Source organism: Ailuropoda melanoleuca, chromosome 4, assembly GCF_002007445.2.
Source record: "Ailuropoda melanoleuca isolate Jingjing chromosome 4, ASM200744v2, whole genome shotgun sequence".
Lineage (NCBI taxonomy): Eukaryota > Metazoa > Chordata > Mammalia > Carnivora > Ursidae > Ailuropoda > Ailuropoda melanoleuca.
Window position 1 is genome coordinate 96,598,913 of NC_048221.1, and position 25,005 is coordinate 96,623,917.

The 25,005-nt window shown below is 43.2% G+C and overlaps 1 pseudogene; it reads right to left on the minus strand.

Annotated features, from left to right (window-relative positions):
* Positions 1-15,610: 15,610 nt before the first annotated feature.
* LOC117802145 lies at positions 15,611-15,709 on the minus strand (annotated as a pseudogene).
* Positions 15,710-25,005: the final 9,296 nt, after the last annotated feature.

Sequence of the window (25,005 nt, forward strand, 5' to 3'; positions counted from 1 at the left end):
AGAGACATTAACTAGCTTTATCACAATCTAAGGTAGTAACTGGTTAGAGTTGGGATTCAAACCTAGTAGTGTCCTAGTAGTGTCCGCTCTTACCCTGTATTCTAGGGTTTTGTAAAGTGTGTCTTTAGAAGAAAAGCATTCAGTGAGATTTAAATAGGAACACTGTGAAGGAATTTGAAGAACATATACTTTGAAATAAACGTTATGTGCTTGGTCTTGTTATTTTGAAAAAAATCTGCCTCTAAAAATGATGTGTCATATCTTGTACAACCAGTATTTCCCAATGGGGGTGCTGTTGGCCTTTAGTCGGAGTATGTACAGTATAGCAGGTTAGCATCTCTGGTCCCCTCCAGGTAAAGCCAGTGAGGTCCTCGGTCAATGTGCAACCAAGAGTGTCCCCCTATGTCCACATGTCCTCTGAGGATATAGATGTTACTGCCTCCAGTTGAAGATCACTAATCCTAGAGCATAATTAGCATGAAGTCAGGGACTGTGTCTTTCTTGCTCATCCCTGCATCCCTGGCATCTGGCTCATAGCAGGCCTTTAGTAGGTGTTAGGGTCATCTAATGCACAACGATAGATGGGCAGCATTTAACCATCATGTACGATGTTACCTAATCTGATCTCACTGGGCGTATTGTCTATATAATCTCAATCATGCCTGTGATAGTATTCAATGTTTATTATGTGTTAGACACATGAACTAAATCTTTGTCATTTCTTGCGGCATTTAAGTTATCTGACTTATTTTATTTTATGTTGAAGATTTCATTTATTCATTAGAGAGAGAGAGAGGAAGAGAGCACCAGCAGGGGGAGGGGCAGAGGGAGAGGGAGAAGCAGACTCCCTGCTGAATGGGGAGCCTGACACGTGGCTTGATTCCAGGACCCTGAGATCATGCCCTGAGCCGAAGGCAGACGCCCAACCAACTGAGCCACCCAGGCGCCCCATCTGACTATTTTATTTTTTTTTTTATTTTTTTATTTTTTTATNCCCCATCTGACTATTTTAATCCAAGCATGAAGTTTTGTATTGCGTGAGCTCTTGTTGCTGCCCCATCCTTACACTCTAAATTACAATAGTGTTTGATTTTTAAATGTTTGGGTCTGGCTACTTAATTCAACTGTGCCTATTGACAGTTGCCAATCAGCAAAAAGCATCCAGTCCATCTCACCCTTGTGACCCACTTTTATGAACAGTTCTGAGAACGCCCTTGTCCTCTTGCTCTTCTCTTTATTCCTAATTGTGGTGCTTCTCCTACTTGCTTTCTCAGAGAGTCCCCCTTCTCATGTTGAACTCTTCCTTCAGCAAAGTTCTTCTCTCAAATCTAAAGACACAACCTGAACAGAAACACAGGTATGGATTAATAGTGGCCAATCATGTGCCCATGTGTCTCCAGTGGTTCATTTTCAATTTTGAATGACATTAGCCAGCCCATGGCTGGAGTGTCCTCTGGCCATTTCTGTGCCTCCCAAGATTCTGTTCTCCTGATCTTTTCATTTTCTCACCCTCTCATTGGTTTTGATGTCTCTGGTAGACACAGGAATAGCATTGCTGGAGGGACAGGTGGGAAAAGTGTGCAGTATTAGCTCTAGAACTAGCCTGTGGGGAGGAACAGGCTTCGGGAGAATGGATTCAGCCAGAGAGGCTATAGCAAACTAGACTTGCAACCATGACCCAGGCAGGTTCTGTGCCAAAAGGGACTCTGATGGCAGGTGAGACATTGTGATGAAGGAGCTGAGGTGAAAGAACTTGGAAGCACAGACACGAAACCAGCCACAGAGGCTCTCCCAGGTAGTAAACACTGTCAGCACAACTAGAGGAATCTGGGATGGCTTTCACAAGGAGCTGGGACTGGATTTGGGGCTTGAGGAAAGGGCAGGATTTCTAGAGTGCAGAAGGGGTATGAAAAGCCACTTCCTGTGATGTGTGAGGTGAGGTCACACATCACTGAGTGATTTGCACCTAAGCAGGGCATTTCCACGCTCTGATTGGCTGTACTCAACCTGTGGGCTAATGGGCCCGCCACCAGGCCAGCATGCTGACTCACCAGGGCAGCTGAGGTAACTTCTCCTGCAGGGAAGTCACCTTGTACCTGATTTACACTTGACAGGGGATATAATGATTCCTCTTTGTTCTAAACAAATCGACCAAATCCAATTCAGCAAGGGGGATGACCCCAAGCACAAAGTTTCTCTTAAAAATGGTTGAAAGCACATGTGTGCCTATAGTGTTTACAAAGTTTAAATACATTATATTTCAAATGAAGAGAGATTATGTATGCATTTCATTGCCAAGTGTTAAACAAGAGGGGGATTTATTAGTCTGGATCCATAAAAGCTATTGCCTATGGGAAGCCTGAGATCAGAGGTCACAGACTCAAGGAAGTAACATAAATAATGAAACAAAGACAACCATGATGCAATAGGAAATGGGGGGAGTATGGCTAACTGGAGAGCACACACCCCATTTGGAGGACAGAAGCTATTTCTTTCCTGCTCTGTCTGTGCAAGGAGAGCCCACTGTGGTTAGACTTTTTCTTTCTTTCTTTCTTTCTTTTCTTTCTTTCTTTCTTTCTTTCTTTCTTTCTTTCTTTCTTTCTTTCCTTCTTTCTTTCTTTCTCTATCTTTCTTTCTTTCTTTCTTTCTTTCTTTCTTTCTTTCTTTCTTTCTTTCTTTCCTTCTTTCTTTCTTTCTTTCTTTCTTTCTTTCTCTATCTTTCTTTCTTTCTTTCTTTCTTTTCTCTTTCTTTCTTTCTTTCTTCTTTTTTTCTTTCTTTCTTTTTAAAGATTTTATTGATTTATTTGACAGAGAGAGAGGCAGACAGTGAGAGAGGGAACACAAACAGGGGGAGTGGGAGAGGAAGAAGCAGGCTCCCAGCAGAGGAGCCCGATGCGGGGCTATCCCAGGACCCCGGGATCATGCCCTGAGCTGAAGGCAGACACTTAACAACTGAGCCACCCAGGCACCCCCGTGGCTAGATTTTCTAATTTTTCAAGAGAAGCCAGAAATGCTGACTTTTTGTAAGAAATATCCCAATCTAAGGAGTATTGTACAGGGTGTCTTCTGCCATGGACCACCAGTTTTCAATCTCTGCCCTAGAGGCGACTCATATCTGTCCTCATTTGTCCTGTAAGGAAGAGTAGACACCTGTAGGAAAAAGTCCAGTCCCTAGTCTGACATGAAAGACCCTTGCCTGCTTCTCCAGACTTATCCTTCCCTGTGCTCCCCTCATGCTTCATGCTTCAGCCCTGCTGAGCTTACTGTAACTGTCTAATGTGCAAGGAACAGAGAGCCAATGTTAACCTTAATCTAGATCCTTGGGAAAAGGGAATTTCACTGTAAGGCTGAGCTGAGATTGTGTGGAAATTCCCACATATGTTGACAACCTTTTTCTATATTCCTTCCATTAGGTAGGGGGCTTGAAAATGGGTTGGGCTTCTGTGACACATTCAATCAAGAGAGAATGTGGGAGTAACACTAGGAGACTTCTGAGGCTAGGTCATGAAAGGCGATTCAGCTTCCTGAAATCTCCCTCCTGACTCCTTCAGCGGCCGTGTAAACAGCTGGCTGCCCTGGAGCTGCCATGATGTGGGGAAGCCCAAACTAGCTCATGGGGAGAGACACCATGGAGATGTTCTGAAGTGATATAAAGACAGCTAGGTGCCCAGCCAGTCCCTGGGTTCTCCAGCTCCCTGGTGTTCTACCTCTTCTTGACCTGACTACGACTGCTGGAGACCTTGGAGCCAGAACCACTCAGCTGAGCCCTTCCCAGATTCCTGACTCATGAAAATTGTGAGATAAAATGATGATGATTACAGTAAGCCACTAGGGTGGGGGGGTGATTTATTATGCAAAACAAACTTAAAATAGAACTCAAAGTTCGGGCAGGAGCAGGGACAGCCTTAGTGTGCAGTGCCTAGTCTAATGTGGTCTCTTGCTTTTCTGAACTCGGCTCTGTTCCCTCACTTACTGGCCAGATACTTGCTATTCTTCCTTTTTAAACTGTAGAGGGAGCCAGGGCAATTGGCTGATTTAATTAATATCACCTCTAGTGAGTACCTCACAGGACGCTCCAGCCAGCCTGAGCCTTTTGGGTCAGGTGCATACCTATCCGATCTTGTTGAAGACCAGCTTTCACAGTTGGCCAATTTAGGGGCTTGCGGGCATGGCACTTGCAGCATGAAGAGGAAGTTAGAGTGGCAGGTGTCCGTGGACCTGTGTGGCATCTGGGCCTTCCCATGTTGTTATACTGTGCTCCATGCTTTAGAATCACCCCATTCCCAGGACCCCCTACTCATCTTTTGAGTCTCAGTCCAGCATTCCTTTCCCCACAACATTTGGCCATTCTCCTTGGAGGCCCTCTCTGTGTCTTTGAGTTCCTGCCCCATTTGAGAGAACTCCTAGCTTCCCTATCCATCTCTCTCATGAAGCTAATTGCTCCAGGAAGGCTGGGCCCAGGCTTGTTCATCTCAGGATCGCCAGCACTGGCCTCTGCTGCTGGCTCATAGCAGGGGCTGGTTGAATCATTGTCCAATGAATAGATGCATTTAGTTAAGAGAGGGAAAAAGAAGCCATAATATTAGCTACTCTTGAACTTGGAATGCTTTTGATGTCTGGATTGAGAGGCCAGGTTCTGTGTCAGTGCCTCTTGCAGCATTTGGACACTGGCTCATTGATTATGGTATTGTTACCTGCCGAAGGAACAGGTTGTGTCCTAAGTGTGTGGTCTGGAACTTGAAGCACATTCTCTTTCACAGAAACAATGTTGTAAGTCAGTGGTTTTCAAGTTTAAAAATAAAACAAGCAAAAAAGTCATGAGACTCCTTTCAAAAGAAATTGTTCCTCATTGCCTCCCTTGCTCACCACACACTTTTCCCCTACCCTGCCCCCAGCAGATACCCAGGGGACTCCTAGAAGCTCCATTTTGAAGCACAGATGAGTATTGGGCCTTGAAGCGCAGTGAGCACCCAAAATAAAGGGCTGCAGCCACTGTAAACTGCCCCAAGCTAGGGGCCTCTGAAGTCCTGCCCTACCTGGCTGGTGGGAACATGGCCACAGGCAGCAAAAAAGGTCTGTGGGAGGGGGGATAATGAGATGAATTTCCCATTTCTTCAGTGCTCACTTCAGGTGCATTCCTTTGTTTAGTTCTCACAACAGCTCTAGAAATTAGTGCTACTTCTAGTCCCCATTCTAGAGATGAGGAAACTGAGCTCAGAGAGGTTATGGGATGTACCAGGGTCCTGCCCACTGCAAATGGCAAAACCAGGACTCAAACCTCAAAAACAGTCATTTGTACCACACCGTGAGGCTGAGGTAACACAGTGTCGCTGGGTGGAGGTGGGTGGCTCCTTTATAGCTGGCCCATCACCTGGTGAGACAGATGGGGGAAGGGAGGTGGCCCCAGAGGGTCAGTATGGTGCTGGTGCATAGCTCCCTTGGGGGCAGGTGGTGCTGAATGCCTAAGAGGGGGACACCCAAGGTGTGATAATGGTTTCAATGCACTTAACACTTTCTGAGCAATACGTTCTTCATCTATAAAATAAGGATAAATCTGCCTTGGAGGATGTTGGGGATTAGAGATAATGCATGTAAAATGCTTCTGGTGTTGATTGTGTGGCTTTGTCCCCAGTCTGCCAAAACAGGGCACTCAGCCTGGGAGGGTTTTCCTCTGGATTGTCATGTGCTCATGGGGTCGGGGCCTCTAGCCGCAGGGCAGGTGGTGGGTGCCAGAGGGGTCCCATCTATCAGTGGTCCGGTGCGAATGATGGTCCGTAATGCATTTCTGAGAGGTTGTGAGGGAAAGACAATCCAACCTCTGCTCCAGCGAGGGATGGCCAACTGGTCAGATGTTCCTCAGAAGGTCTGTAGTTGGGGTGAAGCACGCTAATGGAGGAATCAAAGCTCTTGGGTCCAAATCTTGGCTTTTTAAATGACTATCTGTGTGCATCAGTGTCCTTGTCTGTTAGAAGCAGGTGATGATTGTGGTGGTGGGGATGGTGAGGATAGTGGTGTGACTATGCTGACACCCATCTCCTCGGCCTGATGGAAGATCGAAGCAATGCGTGTAGAAAGACAGCACAGTGGAACCATCCACAAATGTTAGATGTTGTTGTCATGCTTTTCCCCTTTGCTTTTTCTGTAGTGAGAGATGGAAGCATCAAGCCCTCCCACAAGAGTGCCCCTCAGGCTTTTCTTTCTGTTTCTTAGCCGTCAGATTTTTTGCATCCCAGACCTACGGAAGCAGAAAGCCTGGGAAGGGGGCTGGCAAGGAGACACCACATTAAAGATGGCATTACTTTAAATGTTCCTGGACCACCTGTAAAAAGAACTTTGGGTCATATACCTAATTCCCTTCTAAATTCTAAAATGGCAAGTACTTTCCTCTAGTTGCCACTTACCATATCCAGTTTGTGCAGAGTGCTGCTCCATTCAGCTCTCTGAAGTACTGACTTGTCATCTATTAGCTTACAGCGGCCCTTTGTGCATTAGGAAAGGATGGATCTGATTTTATTTTCAGATTTTTAAAAAAGATTTACTTATTTGAGAGAGAGAGCGCAAGCACACAGAGGGAGAGGGAGAAGCAGAGTCCCTGCTGAGCAAAGAGCCCAATGTGGAGCTTGATCCCAGGACCCTGGGATCATGACCTGAGCTGAAGGCAGACACTTAACTGACCGAGCCACCCAGGCGCCCCCAGATTTTTTTTTAAAGAGTATGTATTTTCAATGATATTTGGAAGTTTATACTTGGAAAGAATTTGAGTGAGGTGGGAGAAATTTTCTCTAGCATGTTAAAAGTGTCTGGAGTCCCCTTGACGTTCTCCCATACTAGTGCCAGGATAAGGGATGAGTTTCTAGGATTTTCCTGCTCTCATTTGTTTTAGACTCTGGGTGCAAAGGAATTATATTCCAGTTCCTGGAAAGTTTGCAGGATAGAGGAATGGCCCCGGTGATGCTCTTTGAGTCATTTTAGGGCAATGACAGAAGTCGTGGAGGAAGAGGGTTAAATAAAAGTCATTTGGATGTTCAAGGGGGAAGAATGCTGCTTGCTCAAATGCTGCTGGCCGAATTTGGCTTCAGCCCAACGCAGAGTTCTAGACTATTATTTTTTTTTAAAGATTTTATTTATTTATTCGACAGAGATAGAGACAGCCAACGAGAGAGGGAACACAGGCAGGGGGAGTGGGAGAGGAAGAAGCAGGCTCATAGCAGAAGAGCCTGATGTGGGGCTCGATCCCATAATGCCGGGATCACGCCCTGAGCCGAAGGCAGACGCTTAACCGCTGTGCCACCCAGGCGCCCCTAGACTAGATTATTTAAAATAAGTAGTAGGAGTAGTAAAATTTGGAAGACTTTGGAAAAGCAACAATCACTGGAATGCAGCCTGAGATTTTAAAAAACAAATTATGTCAGCTTGACTTTTTTTGTTCTTTAACATTATATCTATAATATAATATCTATTAAGGAAATAGACATAGTCCTGATCATAATAAGGAGTTAATCCGTATCTGTTGACTGAACCAACGGAGGCTTTTGCAAGGCTTTTGATAAGGTCTTTCTGACCTGGTTGATAAAGTGCTAGCACAATGCAGACCGGAGGCAAGGGCTTTTGGTTGGTTAGAATAACCCAGAAAATGCTCTTCATACCAGTCTGGAGGCAGAGTTCTAATCTGGGCCATCACCCCCCAGAAAGCTCTCCATGACATGGATGCAACATAGAGAACAGGCTCTTTGACCCATGTCAGGCAGGGCAACATACGTGCTGGGGGTGGAATCCAGCGCGGCAGACCATACTGAGCAGTTTTTAAAACCTCCTTTGCCACCGCCCCATCCCTGGATATAAGCAATACTTGCCCACTGTAGGCAATTTGAAAAATACAAGAAAGGCTAAGGAAGAATGAAAGAGTATTTCGTGATCTCCTGATCTCCCTAAATATAACCACTGCTAACAAGTTCATGCATTTCTTTGCAGTGCTTATTCAATGCATATAGAAATTTAATCTAGATGAGTTAATTTTATATCCTCTTTTTATTTAACCTAAACATATATATGTATTCCATCAACTCTGTGTTGTCTCTGCATGTGTTTATTTGCTGAGTGGATACAAATAATAGTAGCAGATATTAATACACTATTTTACTAAGGTCCAGGCACTGTTCTAAGGACTTTAAATTTATAAGCCTTTTTAATCCTTGAAATAATTCTATGAGGTGTTATTATTACCCCTATTTTACGATGAAGAAACTGAGGTATAGAGAGTTTGAATAAGTTGCCTCAAATCACCCAAATACTAAGTGGTGGGGGCAGGAATTTCTCTCTTCTAAAGTCTGTTTTGCTAGATTACACTTACTAAATGGTATTGGAATAATTGACTAGCCAATCTAGAAAAAAAAATGAGGTTGACTTTCACTTCACACCTTACCTTAGTATAAATTCCAGATGAGTCAAAGACTTAAATATAAAAGATAAAATTGTAAATAAGCAAAAACAATGGTTCTCAGTGGTGGATGAGCTTAGAATCACCTGGGGTATTTATTTAGAATTATCAATGTTTAGGCTTCACTCCAAACTTAAATCACAATCTCTGGAGATAAGACCTAGACACTTGTATTTTTTAAAATTTATTTTATTTTTACTTACTTTTTAAAATATTTTATTTATTTGACAGAGAGAGAGAGGGAGAGAGGGCGCACAAGCAGGGGAGTGCAGAGGGAGAATTAGAAACAGACTCCCTGCTGAGCAGGGAGCCTAGGGCAGCGCTGGATCCCAGGACCCCAGGATCATGACCTGAGCGGAAGGCAGGCACTTAACAGACTGAGCCACCCAGACACCCCTAGACCTGTATTTTTAAAAGCTCCCATGGTGGTTAGAATGTAGCCAGGGCTGAGAAGCACTGACCAAAAGAAAAATGTAGGGATTAAAAAAAAAAAAAAAAGAATCTGGGAAAAGAGAAACTCTAAAGTTCTAAAAGAAAACAATGATAAATTCGGTAGTGGGACTTAGTTATTGTTTAATGGGCATGGCATTTCAGTTTGGGAAGATGCAAAATTCTGGAGATAGATGGTTGCACAGCAATGTGAATGAACTTAATGCCATTGAGCTGTATACTTAAACACTAGTTTGAAAAAAATAAGGTAACCTACCATATAAAGGGATTTACATATAAAGAGCTTCTGCAAATCAATAACAAAAATAGCAACCCACTGTAAAAATGGGTAAAAGATATGAACAGTTTACAAGAAAGAAAATATAAATGGTTCTTAAACACATAAAAAAGACCATTTTCACTAATTGTAAGAGAAAATAAAACTAAAACTACACCAAAATATAATTATCACTTAGACTGTAAAAGACAAAAAAAGGCTGAATAACTCAGTTGTTGGTAAGGGCCTTAGGAAAAAGTCCCTCTTAATCCTTGCTGGTGGGAATAAGATATAATATAAAGTGGTATATTTACGGTGATGGGCCTGTTCTGCACTATCAGTTGAAATTCCCAGAGTTCATGCAATTTGATCCAGTAATTCCACACCTAGGAATTTATTCTATAGATATTCATATGTAGGGATGCCTGGATGGCTCAGTCGGTTAAGCCTATGCCTTTGGTTCAGGTCATGATCCCAGGGTCTTGGGATCAGACTGCCTGGCTCTCTGCTCGGCCCTACTCCCTTTCCCTCTGCCTCTCCACCCAGCTGTGCTCGGTCTCTCTCCCAAATAAATAAATACAATCTTAAAAAAAAAGAAATATTCATATGCAAAATGATGTATGTACCAGATTATTAACTGTAATATTATTTGAAATAGCAAAGGATAGATCCAAACATCTGTCAATAGAAGACTTGTCAAACACATTTTGATGTGTCCATTATGTGTACTTTGGGAGTACTCTGTGGCGTATTAAAAAAAAAATAAGGCCAATCTATATATGCTAATATGGAATGACTGACCCCGAATGGAAACAGCAAGTGTAAAACAAGAGAAAGGGTATAAAACAGACCTTGTTCTGGGCAGAGAAGGGGCCGGTAGGAAAGGTGGCCTCTGGGAAGAGGATGGGCATAGAAGACATTTTTCACCGTGTGCTTTTATAATATTGATTTAGAAAACAAAACAAAACAAAACAAAACCCTGTGAATACTTAACCTCTCCAGAAAGAATTCCTTCTTCTTTACATAAAGTTTCTTTTTCCTGGGGAGGGAAGGAGCGATGTAAAATGGCATTAGGAAGGGTCAGAGGGTCAAGGCTTTGTTGTCTGCCCTGTGTTTTCACACAGCTGAGCAAGGGCTTGGCGGGTCCCTGTGACCGGGATAACTGGCAGAAAGCAAAGGCTGCTGGGACCGGTTATCAAAGGAGTGATCTCGGGATCAGGAGGGAGACCCCAATTGTGGGCAGGAGCAAACCCCCCTTCTTCCCCGGGACTGACACATAAGGGGAGGCTTGGTCCTGGAGAGACGAAACCAGGGGCATGGTGAGGTGGGAGAGCTCTAGCCTTAGGGCCTCTATATTCTCTGGAAAATAGGAGATAAGTTATCTGCTGCTCCTGAGGGAGCAGCAGATGGCCCTGGGGCAGGAGGACAGTGCTTAAAACTTAAGGTAGCTATTGTGGAGAAAGCAGGCGAACATTGAGCAGGCCCTGGGGGTAGTGCGGTGGGCCACTGTGAGGTCCCCATAGACCATTGATGATGGTGGTCTGCATGGCTGAGTCTTCTCCAGCAGTTTCCAGCAACCCGGGACCCTGAGCACGGGGCCTGCAGCAAGTGAAGGAGGGAAGGTGCTGGCAGATTGGGGCGTCAGAGTGGATGAGGTGTGAGGCCAGGTGGTGAGAGGGTGAGCAGTTGGACTCTGTGGCTGCCCATGTGTCTCCCCTGTCACCTGGACCGCATTTGGCCTGCTGCTCCTGGGCCTGGGGGGGGGGCGGGGCGCTAATCAGGGGACACACCCACGGAATATTTCCTCAATTATTCATTGACTGCAGAAAGCAAAACAAACCAACCAACCCAAGTCTTTATCACTTTCTTAGAGCCGAAAGGCGTCTTTTATCCCAAAAAGGTCTTACCCAGCTTATTTACCTACCTGTTTTACCAGACTTGTTTGCTGTTGTCAAATACGAAAACTACTCTCAAAGGAAGATATTTAAGATAGGTGTTTTTAAATATGCTCCAGGCGATGATTATGATGGCAAGTTTATTTGCAGGACTCCCAAGTCTTTACTCCCCTAGATTCTTAAAAACATTTTCATCACTAGTGCTTGAAACTCCACTCTTTGTGACCCACTGCCACACACCTCTCTCCCAAAGTGTGTGTGTGTGTGTTTGAGGGGGATGGTATGGGAATAAGGTTCTACAGAAGGAGAGGGCCACAGGCCCCTGGGAGGGGTAACACTTGGTTGCTATCTCCTTAGAACTGGTGGCTGGCAGCTCGGGTTGGGGCGGGGGGCAGCTGACACTCAGAGTGTGAAGAGTGAAGAGGGGAAATTCTTAGAAGCCGTTTGGGGACCAGTGTGTGTTCCCCATACCTGGGGAGGGCCGACCCTTCCTCCCCTCTGTGCTCTGCTGCATGCCCTGCTGTGCTTTTCTCTACTCTCAAAAATGAGCAGAAGAGCTTCCCGAAGCCTCGAAGAAACTCTCATTGGTTCAGCCATTTAGCCAACAGTGTTTAAGCACCTGCTGCGTGCCAAGACCTGTGGCAAGAGGAGGAATGTAAAGGTGTCCAAGTTCTGGACCCCTCCCTAGATGGTCTGCAGACACGTGCCTTCAGCTCCCGCTGGTTCCAGATCCCATAAATGCCTTGTATATTATTATCTGAATACCAGAATTAAAAACTCACTTTTGAACGCTGAGTGAGCAAGGGACAGCCGTGCCCTCCAGGAACCTGGCAGAGTGCACATGCCAGATAGCACGTAGCTTTCAGGGCAGGGATGGAGGTGTTGCTATGGAAACTGCCCAGGCAGCCTTTCCACTCACAACCTCTAGGTTCCCTTTTTAGTGCCATTCATTCCAAGGAGACACTCGCATAGCTCTCTCTCCTCTTTTTTCCTCTTTTTTCTTATCTCTAGGAAGCTACAGAATTGAGGAGGGGTTGTTGGCAAATAGGGTGGGGAGAGGTTGAGCAGAGTCTGGGTAGGAAAACAGCTGGTGGGTGATGGGGCTCCCAACAGACCAGGGGGGCAGTGGCTTATGCAGGTGTTCAGAGCTCTGCCACTGAGAGTGGTGGCTGGCGAAGCCCCTTGCCGCTGATCGCATTACACCACACCCACTGCCCGCCCCTCTCCCTGCCCACGTAGGCCGCAAGACATTTAGGAATGAGGCCAGGAATAGCAGGATTGCTGTAATTAAGGCTTGCTCAGTTTCCCTGAAGCCAGGAGCAATGGTCTGGGGACTCTGAGGCAGTGCACTATAATGGAGAGAGCACTGGAATTGGAGTCAGCAAGCCTGGGTTCTGGCCTAATTCTGGCATAATATGACTGTAGGCAAGTCATTTTTACCCTTTGGGCTCATGTTTGCTCATCTGGAAAATGAGAAGACTGGAATAGAGCAATGATTCCAAAGCGCTACATCAGAATTATCTGTGATCTTTATTTAAAAATGAAGATTTCGGGGCACCTGGGTGGCTCAGTCATTGAAGCGTCTGCCTTCAGCTCAGGTCACCTTCCCAGGGAGACCGACATCTGGCTCCCTGCTCAGTGGGGAGCCTGCTTCTTCCTCTCCCTTCCCTTGCTCATGCTCTCTCTCTCTCAAATAAATGGGTAAAATCTTAAAAAAAATAATTAAAATGCAGATTTCTAAGCCCAATCCACGGATCCCTATTAAATATGTCTGGGGTGGGCCCCGGGAGTCTGTATTAAGGTGAACGTAAATTCATTTCATTTGGAAAGTCTGTTGATGCACTCGAGATAGTTACAGGCATCTTGAGAACCATCACACCAGGACTGCGCATCACTGAATTGGATGTAAATGTCAAGTACACTCAGATGTTGCAGAGAATATCCTAAGAGTGTGTTATTTGATTAGCCCCAGGCCTTTATGGCAGTGATGCCACTTACCTCATACGTAGTGCCTTTTAGTACAAAAAGGAAAATGACCTTCACTGAAACCCTCTTACCTAAGCATAACTTGAAGGGTGTCCTTTAGCATCAGGAATGGACAGGCATTCATACAGCCTCTCTCGGGTGACTGTCACCTACCAATTGCCACACCAGTGCTGCAAGATGTGGCGGGGTGGGGGGGAGCAAAGAATAGGATCCCTAATGCTTTCCTGGAACTTAACTTCTTTCACTTTAGTAAATCCATTCCCTTGGTCTCTTCTGACTCTTCAATTTTTCATTTATTTATTCAACAAATATCGATTGAATGCACATATGCAGCCAGATTCTGTTACACACTGGGGCTACAACAAAGGACAGGGTTATAGGCCAATTACAGAATGGAGTCATGAGTGTTATGAAGGTGCTATAGGAGTACCTAGGGGTGGTTCTCAACCAAGGCTGGCTCCATGTATCTTCTTGCCCTTCTCCTGCTTCTACGTATGGGCATTTCCAAATCTCAGTTATACACAGACCGAATGGCGTTTATTGGCAAAAGGTTGGAGCAAAACAAGGTTGGCTATGACCAGCAGACTGGATGGATTGAGGAAAAGAAGGTTTCCTTGGCGGGAATAATCTTGCAGTTAGTGATGAGATGTTCAGACTAGCGATCAATTGGCATCAAGAAGATCTAAATAGCTCAGACGAGATGAATATCCTGGTAGGCAGGTGAAAATTAAACAGGTAGGTATGTATTCCATGAAATTGGCAGTGGTTGTGTGGACTTACCCTTAGGGTTCTGGGCTTAACTAGGGAGGTGCCTTGTCCAGAGGAAGTGGGAGACTGGACAAAGACAAGGGGCATGATGGCAGGGGGAGGAGAAGGGGGAAGGCAATGAGAAATTCCCCAAAGAAATTATACTTGTGTTGATATCTGAGGAATGAGTAAGAATTAAGCACACAGGGAAAGGAGGAAATTATTTTAAGAAGAAGAAGCAGAATGCAAAGGCCCTGCAGAAAAGAGGCGATCAATGCTGCTGCCTGAATAGAATCAACAGCTTCCCCTCTGTGGAGAATGAACAAGAGCTCAGGAACCTTACATACCTGCAGAGATTGACCAGGCCCTGGAAGACAGGAGGATGCCTGCAAAGGGGACAGAATCTGAGAAGGAAGCTCCTTCCTAACTACAGAGAATATTAATGATGACTGTGTAGTTGATCTGAGGGTCTTGAAGTGGCCAATTTGAAAGGATCTTCTTCATCCCTAGGGACTGCAAACTGGTGGGAAAGGAGACAGGAGGTGCTTGGATGTAATTATACATTTTACTTCCACAAAGGTGTACATCTAATAACGGATTATTATTTTTGCTTTCAATAGTCAATTGTCTTTTAAAAGTTTAAGAGATGATAGAAAAGTAGATTAAAAATATTTCCCCACTTATTTACCATTTTTTATGCTCTTTATAAGTTTCTATAGATTTGAAATTTCATATGGCATCATATCCCTTGAGCTTGAAGGGCCTCCTTTAACATTCCTCATATGTGGATTTACTGATGATAAATGCAGTTTTTATTTACCTGAAATATCCTTATTTCACTTTAAATTTTAAAGAATATTTTCACTGGATAGAGATTTCTAGTTTAACAGGGTTATTCTTTCAATACTTTATAGATATCACCCTATTGTCTTCTGGTCTCTATTGTCTCTGGTGAGAAATTAGTTGTCGTTCTTATCATTGGTCCTCTGTATGTAATGGTTCTCTGCCTTTTATGGCTTTTAAGATTTTCTCCTTCTTTGATTTTCTAAATTTAGCTGATAATGTGGTTTTCTTTGTATTTGTCCTCCTCACGTGTTGCTGAACTTCTTAGATCTATAAGTTGATATTTTCAATGATATTTGGAAATAATTTTGGTCCATATTCCTTTAAAGAACATTATTTCTGCTCAATTCTCTCTCTTGTCTCTTTCTGGGATTCCGGACTGTGTGTTAGACTTCTTACTATTTCACAAATCATTAAGGTTATTTTCATTTCTTTCAATGTTTTTTCTCTTTGTGATTCAGTTTGGGCAATTGTTATTGATCTATTATTAGAGTCACCCATCTTTTCTCCTACACTGTCTAATCTACTCTTAATCTTATTCAATAAATTTTTAAAAGATTACAAATATTAGCATTTTTAGTTTTATAATACCCACTTGATTATTTTTTAGGATTTTTATATCTCTCCAGAAACTTCCTACCCTTTCATCCATTGTATCCATCCAGAGATGCTTTAACATATTTGTCATAATTATCCAAAAATCTTGTCTGCTAATTCCAATGTATGGATTGCTAATACGACTGTTTCTACTGACTGTTTTCTCATTTTCTCTTGATTATGGGCTATAATTTCCTGCTTTTTCATAAGTCTAATAATTTTTTTGTTGTACATTCAGTATTGTGGTTGTTACATTGTGGAGACTCTGAGTTTAGTTATTTTACTCCAAAGAGGGTTGAATTTTGTTCTAGACGGCAGTTAAATTGCTGGTAGATGACTTTGTTCCTATGGAGACTTCATTCAGGCTCTGTTATAGCAAGGCTATTTTTCTCTTAATCCTAGGATTTAGCTCTTAGTCTTGGACAGAGGTTGTAGTAGATATTAAGCTGATAAGAACAGATACTACACTTGATCTTAGCCAAAAAGCCGAGAAGCAATAGCTCTTAGTCTCGGGATAGAATTCTTACTACTAAGATATGGCCCTTCTAGGGTTTCATTGGAAAAATAGGGTTCTCTAAATTGGTGGTTTTAAACTTCAGACTCTGTCTCCTCAGTATCAGACAGCTGTTGACATCTCTGTATGGGCTTTCAGCCTTTAAATTGTTGCTTCCTGCTGGGTTTCTTGGATTCTTTCCCTGAACATGTCCAGTTCAGAGTCGTCCAAGTGTTTGAAGGGAATTTTTACACAGATTTTGGGATTCCTCCTCTGTGACTCCCTCCTTTCCAAGATTTCCCCCTTAAATGTCCAGCTGCTTTGATAGCCCCAAACTCTGACCTCTGACTTAGCTAAGTAGGACTGATGCTTTCTGTTTGAGCTGTATTTCCATTTACCACACCACACCATCCTTAAGGAGAAGATTAGATAAATTCAAATCTAACCTACTGCGTTTTCCTTCTTTTAAAGCTCAAATCCCCTCCACTTTCTGCCTGTTCAAAACTGATCTCCAGTGCCTTCAAACAGTTGTTTTTTTAAAAAATTGGGTTTTTTTTTTGTCTAGGATCTTTAATTATCAACAGGAGGATTAATCCAATATCTGAACATATCACTGGGATAGGGATTGATGGAAGGTGAGTTCATTCTCTGCATCTGACTTATAAAGTTGTGAATCCAAAGAACAAATGATAAGAACGACTCAAATGACTTATTTGGATCTAAGGGAAGTTTAAGAGCCAAATATGACCTTTTCATAGAACCTAGAGTCAGCACTCAGAATTAAGCTGATGGAGACCAGTTAGGAGGCTGAGATTTTATGTAGATATGCACTGAAGGTTCATTTTACAGGGGTGGCAATGGAAACAAGAGTAGAGTAGGAAGGTTTAACTGGGCAAGTGGACAGATTTGGGGTCTGATTGAATAAGGAGGACAAAGGAGTGGGAAGAGGCAGAGACAACCCCTCAGTGTTGAACTTGGAAGATGAAATGGCCCTACTCTTAAGAAAGGCAAAGAAATTGGTATGGGTTGTTACAGGTGGAGGTGAAGACAATACCTGTGAATAGTTCACCTGGAAGAGACATTGTTGGGGTTAATTAAGGTAGAGTGGTGGTTTCTTTCTTTCTTTCTTTCTTTCTTTCTTTCTTTCTTTCTTTCTTTCTTCTTTCTTTCTTTCTTTCTTTCTTCCTTTTTTAAAAAAAGATTTTATTTATTTATTAGACAGAAAGAGAGACAGCCAGTGAGAAAGGGAACACAAGCAGGGGGAGTGGGAGAGGAAGAAGCAGGCTCCCAGTGGAGGAGCCTGATGCGGGGCTCGATTCCAGAACGCTAGGATCACGCCCTGAGCCGCAGGCAGACGCTTGATGACTGCGCCACCCAGGTGCCCCAGAGTGGTGGTTTCTTTGAGGGAGAAGTTGTGGAGAGAGACAAATGGAGATCCAGGGACTGGTCTGTGGCAAACACTGGCATTTAGAGGATGGAAGTGAGAGTGGAATCTTCAACAGATCCAGAGGAGTGATGAGAGAAGTGGAAGGGGATCTCCATGAGAACCAGTTAAGAAGGGAAGTTTAGGGATGCGTGGGTGGCTCAGTCAGTTAAGAATCTGCCTTTGGCTCAGGTCATGTCCCCAGGGTCCTGGGATCAAGCTCTGTGTCAGGCTCCCTGGTCAGTGGGGAGCCTGCTTCTCCCTTTCCTCCCTGCTCATGCTCTCTCTTGCTAACACTATCGCTATCTTTGTCTCTATTTCTCAAATAAATAAAAAAATCTTCAAAAAAAAAAAAAGAAGGGAAGTTTAAGAATAAAGGAGCTTAGAAAGTGGTGAAAGCTCAGGAACCCAAATTGGAGGTGAGGCAAGGAAAGAGCATCATAAGCAAGCAGGTGGTCAGTGGTGACTTGACAAAGGATAGTTTCTGGAGAGTCGTTAGAACAGAAGACATCACAGGAGGTTAAAGAGAAATAAACTTAATTACTTAACAATGAAAACATTTTCTGCCTTTATTACAATCTTACTCCTCATCCTCCACTCTTCCAATCCCAGGTCAGGCCCTTAGTTGCCTCTGGTCTTCCCAGACCTTGGTGTTTGCAGCAGGGAATTGACCATCCAGGAGAGGACTTGACTCTGAGGAGAGAAGGATGAACACACTAGTTGAGCAGCCTAGCTTTCTCCTGTTTGGAAGAGAAATGCATCCCAACCCAGAATTTTAATTTGGGCTTTCCAAACATTTAGCTAAGATGTTGGATAACACCTAATTGTACACCTGTCTTCTTCAAAGTGTTTGAACAAGTTTCTCTGAGGATCCAGATTGGATGGAGATAAGGCAGAGGGGAACATTTGTTCCTTAAGCACCATTTTCCCTTTTACAATCTTGGCCCCAGCTTTGGGACCTGGTCTCCAGTGGGGTTAGCTTAGAGCTGGATGTGGACACAGCAGGCTCGGGCACTGATTAGTGTACCCCTCTCAAATGGATAGGCTAAAACATGGATTAACTGTGGAGAGAAGAAGAGTAGACAAAGGTGAGGAGAAGGTGAGGATGCTCCCTGGGGTCTGCTTTGATGAATGGAGTGTGCATTAAGCAAGGTGGAGAATATAGGAGAAACAATGTGTTTGGGGAAGAAGATTTTGACCTCAGTTCTAAACTGTGTGTCCACAGAGTCCTGTGAGATATCAGGTGCTGTCCAATAGTCATCGAACTCTGTAAGTCTAGCGTTCAGAAGAGAGTTCAAGGTGGGGGTAAAGAGTGAAGTGCAACTGGGGTATGGGCCTTTGGGCACGGCCCCACTGGATGCTTGGTGGATTTGCTCTAGTCTTTCCAAAGCTCTTCCCACGGATTAAGGAATGCTGCCCTAAAGAGTGGAGAACTACTGAGAGCCAAACTTCCCAGCAGAGAATCAGGACACTTGGCTTCCAATTCCAGTTCCAATGTAACTCGCTGGGCGACCTGAGGCAAAGAGCTGCTTGTTTCTGGGACTCAGTTTTCTCGGTGTAAACTGAGGGGATTAGCTCTTGCCGTCTTCTTCCACTGGCACCTGTGTTTCCATAGCGGTGTCTTACAGTGGTCCTCCAGGTGAGGTAGAGTAGGAGGAACGCGGACACCTTGACAAGATACAGTCAGGGCTCAGAGTTCTAGAAAAAAACTTGGACGGCCCCGTTGAGGGCCACAAAAGAGAATAATCATTTTTACCAATTCACCGGGCACAGAAGAAAGCACTCTGCTTCCCTCTGGTTGTTTGATCCTCACAGTGCTCCCACTCCCATTTTCAGATGAGAAGCTGAAGCCTTAAGAGGTGAGACACTTCCCTGAATTCTGATGGCTTTCAGAGTGAAGGAATCAGAAGTCAAATCCAGGGCTCCCTAATTCTGTACCAATGCCCACCAACAACAGGTGCGAGCGAGTGCAAGGCTAAGAGGGGTAGTGGGGCAAAGGAGGAATATGAGATAAAAACTTTTCTTTTACTCTGAGTTCTGTAAATGTGTTTTGATGTTGTGCAGGTAATTAGTGATAACAGAAACAAGATTTTTAAAAAGTCTCCTAAAAAATGTGCTCAGTAAATACTTAAAAATCCTTCTTAAAAAAATACCAGTCTTTTTTTCAGTCAAAGGAAAGGATCACTCGACTTAATGCCAGTGTAATGACAGCTTCCAACTTCTAGGACCCATATGGGTCCTGCCCCAATCCCTCTCCTCCTTCCAAGCCAAGCACAAGACAGCACAGAAATTAGGGTGGGTCTGAGCTGGTTCTGGGCTGGAAGGCGGTTAAATGCCCCAGTGGTGGACTGTGGAGGACTGGCTGGAGCATGACAGGGTGGGGTAGTTGGTGTTACTGTGTGGGGAACTAGGCAGGTCCTTGCAGAAACAAATGCAAGATCTAGCATGTAGTATGTATGCACTTAATAAATGGTAGTTATTAATACTATTTGCATATTATTATTTTTTGAAGCATTCTGCAACCTGAAAATCCCAGACAATGCAAATGTTAATGGATATGACAATGCAAATTGGTCTAGGAGAGTAGGGACCACATCTATGGTGGCAGGGTGGGAGAAGGGAGGGGAGGGTACCTTCATGGCCCTATCCACAAGGCCTGACAAACTACCTAATATATAGTAAGTGCTCAATAAATATTTATTGACTTAATCAATGAATAAATAAAATCAAGCAAAATCCACTTCTCTCTGCAAAGATACAATATAACATGCTGGTTAAATATACAGACTTCAGAGCCAGACTGCTAGGGTTCTTGTCCTGGTCCTGACTGGCTGTGGGAGCTTGGGCAAGCTGCTTAACTACTCTGTGCCTCAGTTTCTTTATCTGAAAAAGAGGGGATGATTATAAAACTAACTCCTTCAGATAGTTGTGGTGAGGTTTAGGTGACTTAGTCTCTGGGATGTGTCTAGAACATTCTCTGGCACATAGGGAGAACTAGATGGTGGCTTGCTATTATCTCTTTGAGAAGCATTTGCAGTTATTTTTAATGTTTTTTTATTGTATTATGTTAGTCACCATACAGTACATCCTTGGTTTCCGATGCAAAGCTTGATGCTTCATTAGTGGCGTGTAATACCTGGTACACCATGCAACACGTGCCCTCCTTACTACCCATCACCAGCCTATCCCATTCCCCCATCCCCTCCCCTCTGAAGCCCTCAGTTTGTTTCTCAGAGTCCATAGTCTCTCATGCTTCATTCCCCCTTCTGATTACCCCCCCTTTCTATATCCCTTTTTTCCCCTACCGATCTTCCTAGTTCTTATGTTCCATAGATGAGAGAAATCATATGATAATTGTCTTTCTCTGCTTGACTTATTTCACTTAGCATTATCTCCTCCAGTGCCGTCCATGTTGCAGCAAATGTTGAGAATTCGTTCTTTCTGATAGCTGAGTAATATTCCATTGTATATATGGACCACAGCTTCTTAATCCAGTCATCTGTTGAAGGGCATCTCGGCTCCTTCCATGATTTGGCTATTGTGGACAATGCAGCTATGAACATTGGGGTGCATATGGCCCTTCTCTTTACTACGTCTGTATCTTTGGGGTAAACACCCAGTAGTGCAATGGCTGGGTCATAGGGTAGTTCAATTTTTAACTTTTTAAGGGACCTCCACACTGTTTTCCAGAGTGGCTGTACCAACTTGCATTCCCACCAACAATGTAGGAGGGATCCCCTTTCTCCACATCCTCTCCAACAATTGTTGTTTCTTGCCTTGTCTATCTTTGCCATTCTAACTGGCGTAAGGTGGTATCTCAGTGTGGTTTTGATTTGAATTTCCCTGATGGCTAATGATTTTGAACATTTTTTCATGTGTCTGTTAGCCATTTGTATGTCTTCATTGGAAAAGTGTCTGTTCATATCTTCTGCCCATTTTATGATTTGTTTATTTGTTTCTCGTGTATTGAGTTTGAGAAGTTCTTTGTAGATCTTGGATACCAGTCCTTTATCTGTGGTGTCCTTTGCAAATATATTCTCCCATTCCGTGGGCTGTCTCTTAGTTTTTTTGACTGTTTCCTTGGCTGTGCAGAAGCTCTTTATCCTGATAAAGTCCCATAAGTTCATTTTATCTTTTATTTCTCTTGCCTTTGGAGATGTGTCGTGAAAAAGGTTGCTCTGGCCGATGTCATAGAAGTTGTTGCCTATGTTCTCCTCTAGAATTTTGATGGATTCCTGTCTCACATTGAGGTCTTTCATCCATTTGGAGTTTATTTTTGTGTATGGTGTGAGAGAGTGGTCAAGTTTCATTCTTTTGCATGTAGCTGTCCAATTTTCCCAGCACCATTTATTGAAGAGACTGTCTTTTTTCCACCGGATGTTTTTTCCTGCTTTATCAAAGATTAGTTGCCCAAAGAGCCGAGGGTCCATTTCTGGGTTCTCTATTCTGTTCCATTGGTCGATGTGTCTGTTTTTGTGCCAGTACCATGCTGTCTTTGTGATCACAGCTTTGTAGTACAGCTCGAAATCCGGCATTGTGATGCCCCCAGCTTTGTTTTTCCTTTTCAACAGTTCCTTGGAGATTCGGGGCCTTTTCTGGTTCCATACAAATTTAAGGACTATTTGTTCCAGTTCTTTGAAAAATGTCCTCGGTATTTTGATCGGGATAGCATTGAAAGTGTAGATTGCTCTGGGTAGTATGGACATTTTAACTATGTTAATTCTTCCAATCCATGAGCATGGAATATTTTTCCATCTTTTTATGTCTTCCTCAATATCTTTCAAAAGTGATCTATAGTTTCTAGCATATAGGTCCTTTACGTCTCTGGTTAAGTTAATTCCAAGGTAACGCATGGTTTTTGGTGTTATTGTAAATGGGATGGATTCCCTAATTTCTCTTTCTTCAGTCTCGTTATTCGTGTATAGAAATGCAACTGATTTCTGGGCATTGATTTTGTATCCTGCCACCTTACTGAATTGTTCTATAACTTCTAATAGTTTGGGAGTGGATTCCTTTGGGTTTTCCATATAGAGTATCATGTCATCTGCAAAGAGAGACAGTTTGACTTCTTCTTTGCCGATTTGGATACCTTTGATCCCTTTTTGTCTTCTGATTGCTGTTGCAAGGACTTCTAGTACTATGTTGAATAATAGTGGCGAGAGTGGGCATCCTTGTCGTGTTCCTGATCTTAAGGGAAAGGCTTCCAGCTTTTCCCCATTGAGAATAATGCTTGCAGTAGGCTTTTCATAGATGGCTTTTATGAGATTGAGAAATGTACCCTCTATTCCTACACTCTGAAGGGTTTTAATCAGGAAAGGATGCTGTATTTTGTCAAATGCTTTTTCTGCATCAATTGAGAGGATCATATGGTTCTTGAGTCTTTTCTTGTTGATATGATGTATCACATTGATTGATTTGCGAGTGTTGAACCATGCTTGCATCCCAGGTATGAATCCCACTTGGTCATGATGGATAATCCTTTTAATGTACTGTTGGATTCTATTAGCAAGGATCTTGTTGAGGATTTTGGCATCCATATTCATTAGAGAAATCGGTCTGTAATTCTCCTTTTTGAGGGGGTCTTTGCCTGGTTTGGGGATCAAGGTAATATTAGCCTCATAGAATGAGTTTGGTAGCTTTCCTTCTGTTTCTATTTTTTGAAATAGCTTTAGGAGAATAGGTATTATTTCTTCTTTGAATGTTTGGTAGAATTCCCCAGGAAAACCGTCTGGGCCTGGAGTTTTATTATTTGGAAGGTTGTTTATCACTGACTCAATTTCTTCATAGTTAATTGGCCTATTTAAGAAATCTATTTCTTCCTGTTTCAGTCTTGGTAGTTTATAGGTTTCCAGGAAGGCCTCCATCTCTTCCAGATTGTTTAGTTTTTTGGCATATAGCTGTTGATAAAAGTTTCTAATAATCCTTGCAATTTCAATGGTGCTGGTCGTGACCTCTCCCTTTTCAGTCATAATTTTAATAATCTCAGTCCTTTCTCTTTGTTTTTGGACAAGTTTTGCCAGTGGTCTATCAATTTTATGGATTCTCTCAAAGAACCAGCTTCTAGTCCTGTTGATCTGCTCTACTGTGGTTCTGGTCTCTAATTCATTGATTTCTGCTCTAATCTTGGTCAACTCCTTCCTTGTCAGTGGGTTAGGCCTGTCCCTCTGTTGCTGTTCCAGTTTCTTGAGGTGAGAATATAGAAACTGCATTTTAGATTTTTCTATTCTTTTGAGTGAGGCTTGGATGGCTATGTATTTCCCCCTTAGGACTGCCTTTGCAGTATCCCATAGGTTTTGGACCGTTGTGTATTCATTCTCGTTGGTCTCCATAAATTGTTTAATTTGTTTTTTGATTTCCTGGTTTATCGAGTCATTCTTGAGCAGGATGGTTCTTAGCCTCCAAGTGTTTGAGTTTCTTCCAGGTTTTTCCTTGTGGTTGAGTTCCAATTTCAGAGCGTTGTGGTCTGAGAATATGCAGGGGATAATTTCAATCTTTTGGTATTGGCTGAGACCTGTTTTGTGTCCCAGAGCATGATCTATTCTTGAGAATGTTCCATGGGCATTTGAATAGAATGAGTATTCTTTGGTTCTGGGGTGTAGTGTTCTATATATATCTATGAGGTCCAACTCGTCGAGTATGGCATTCAAAGCCTTTGATTCTTTGCTTAGTTTTTGCCAGGGTGTTCTGTCTATTTCTGATAGTGGGGTGTTGAGGTCCCCTACTATTACTGTGTTCTTATCTATATGTCTCTTTATTTTGGTTAAGAGTTGGCTTGTGTATCTTGCTGCTCCCCTGTTGGGGGCATATATATTAATAATTGTCATATCCACTTGTTGAATACTTCCTTTAAGAATAATATAGTGCCCTTCTGTATCTCTCTCTATGGCCTCTAGTTTAAAATCCAGTCTATCTGATATGAGAATTGCTACTCCAGCTTTCTTTTGAGGTCCATTTGCGTGGAAGATGGTACTCCATCCCCTTACTCTAAGTCTGAATGCATCTTTGGGTTCAAAATGAGTCTCTTGTAGACAGCAAATGGATGGGTCATGTCTTTTTATCCAATCTGCAACCCTGTGGCGTTTTATGGGAGAGTTTAAGCCATTTAGATTGATAGAGATTATTGACAGATATGATTTTAATGATGCCATTTCTCTTTAAAGTCTTTGTATCGGTTGTGACTTGCTGCTCTGTATCACTCTTGGGGCCTTTTTACCTTTATAGAGCCCCCCTTAATATCTCCTGTAGGGCTGGTTTCGTGGTTACGAAATTGGTTAATGATTGGCGATTTTGGAACGTCTTTATTTCTCCATCAATTCTGAATGACAGCTTTGCTGGATAAAGGATCCTTGGCTGCATGTTTTTCTCTGAAAGAGCTTTAAAAATGCCCCCCCAAGCCTTTCTCTCATTCCAGGTCTCTGTAGACAGGTCTGACGTAATCCTGATACCTTTGCCTTGGTACGTGAGAAATTTCTTTGCCCTGGCCGCTTTCAATACTGTATCCTTGGATCTAATATTTGCGAATTGCACTATGACATGCCGTGGCGTAGGTTTGTCCTGGTTGAGCTTGGATGGGGTCCTCTCTGCCTCTTGGACACGAATGCTTGTTTCCCTTGCTAGATTAGGGAAGTTTTCAGCTACAATTTGTTCAAATATCTCTTCTAGACCTCTGTTTTTCTCCACCCCTTCAGGGATGCCGATGATTCTGACATTGGATCGTTTCATAGAGTCAGTAATCTCCCGTAATCTACATTCGTGGGCGTGGATTTTTTTAAGACCAGCTTCTATTTTCGTTTTTTCTTCTACTAACCCATCCTCCAATTCGCTAACGCGTTCCTCTGCCTCGGTGACCCTGGCCGTCAGAGCCTCTAGTTTTGACTG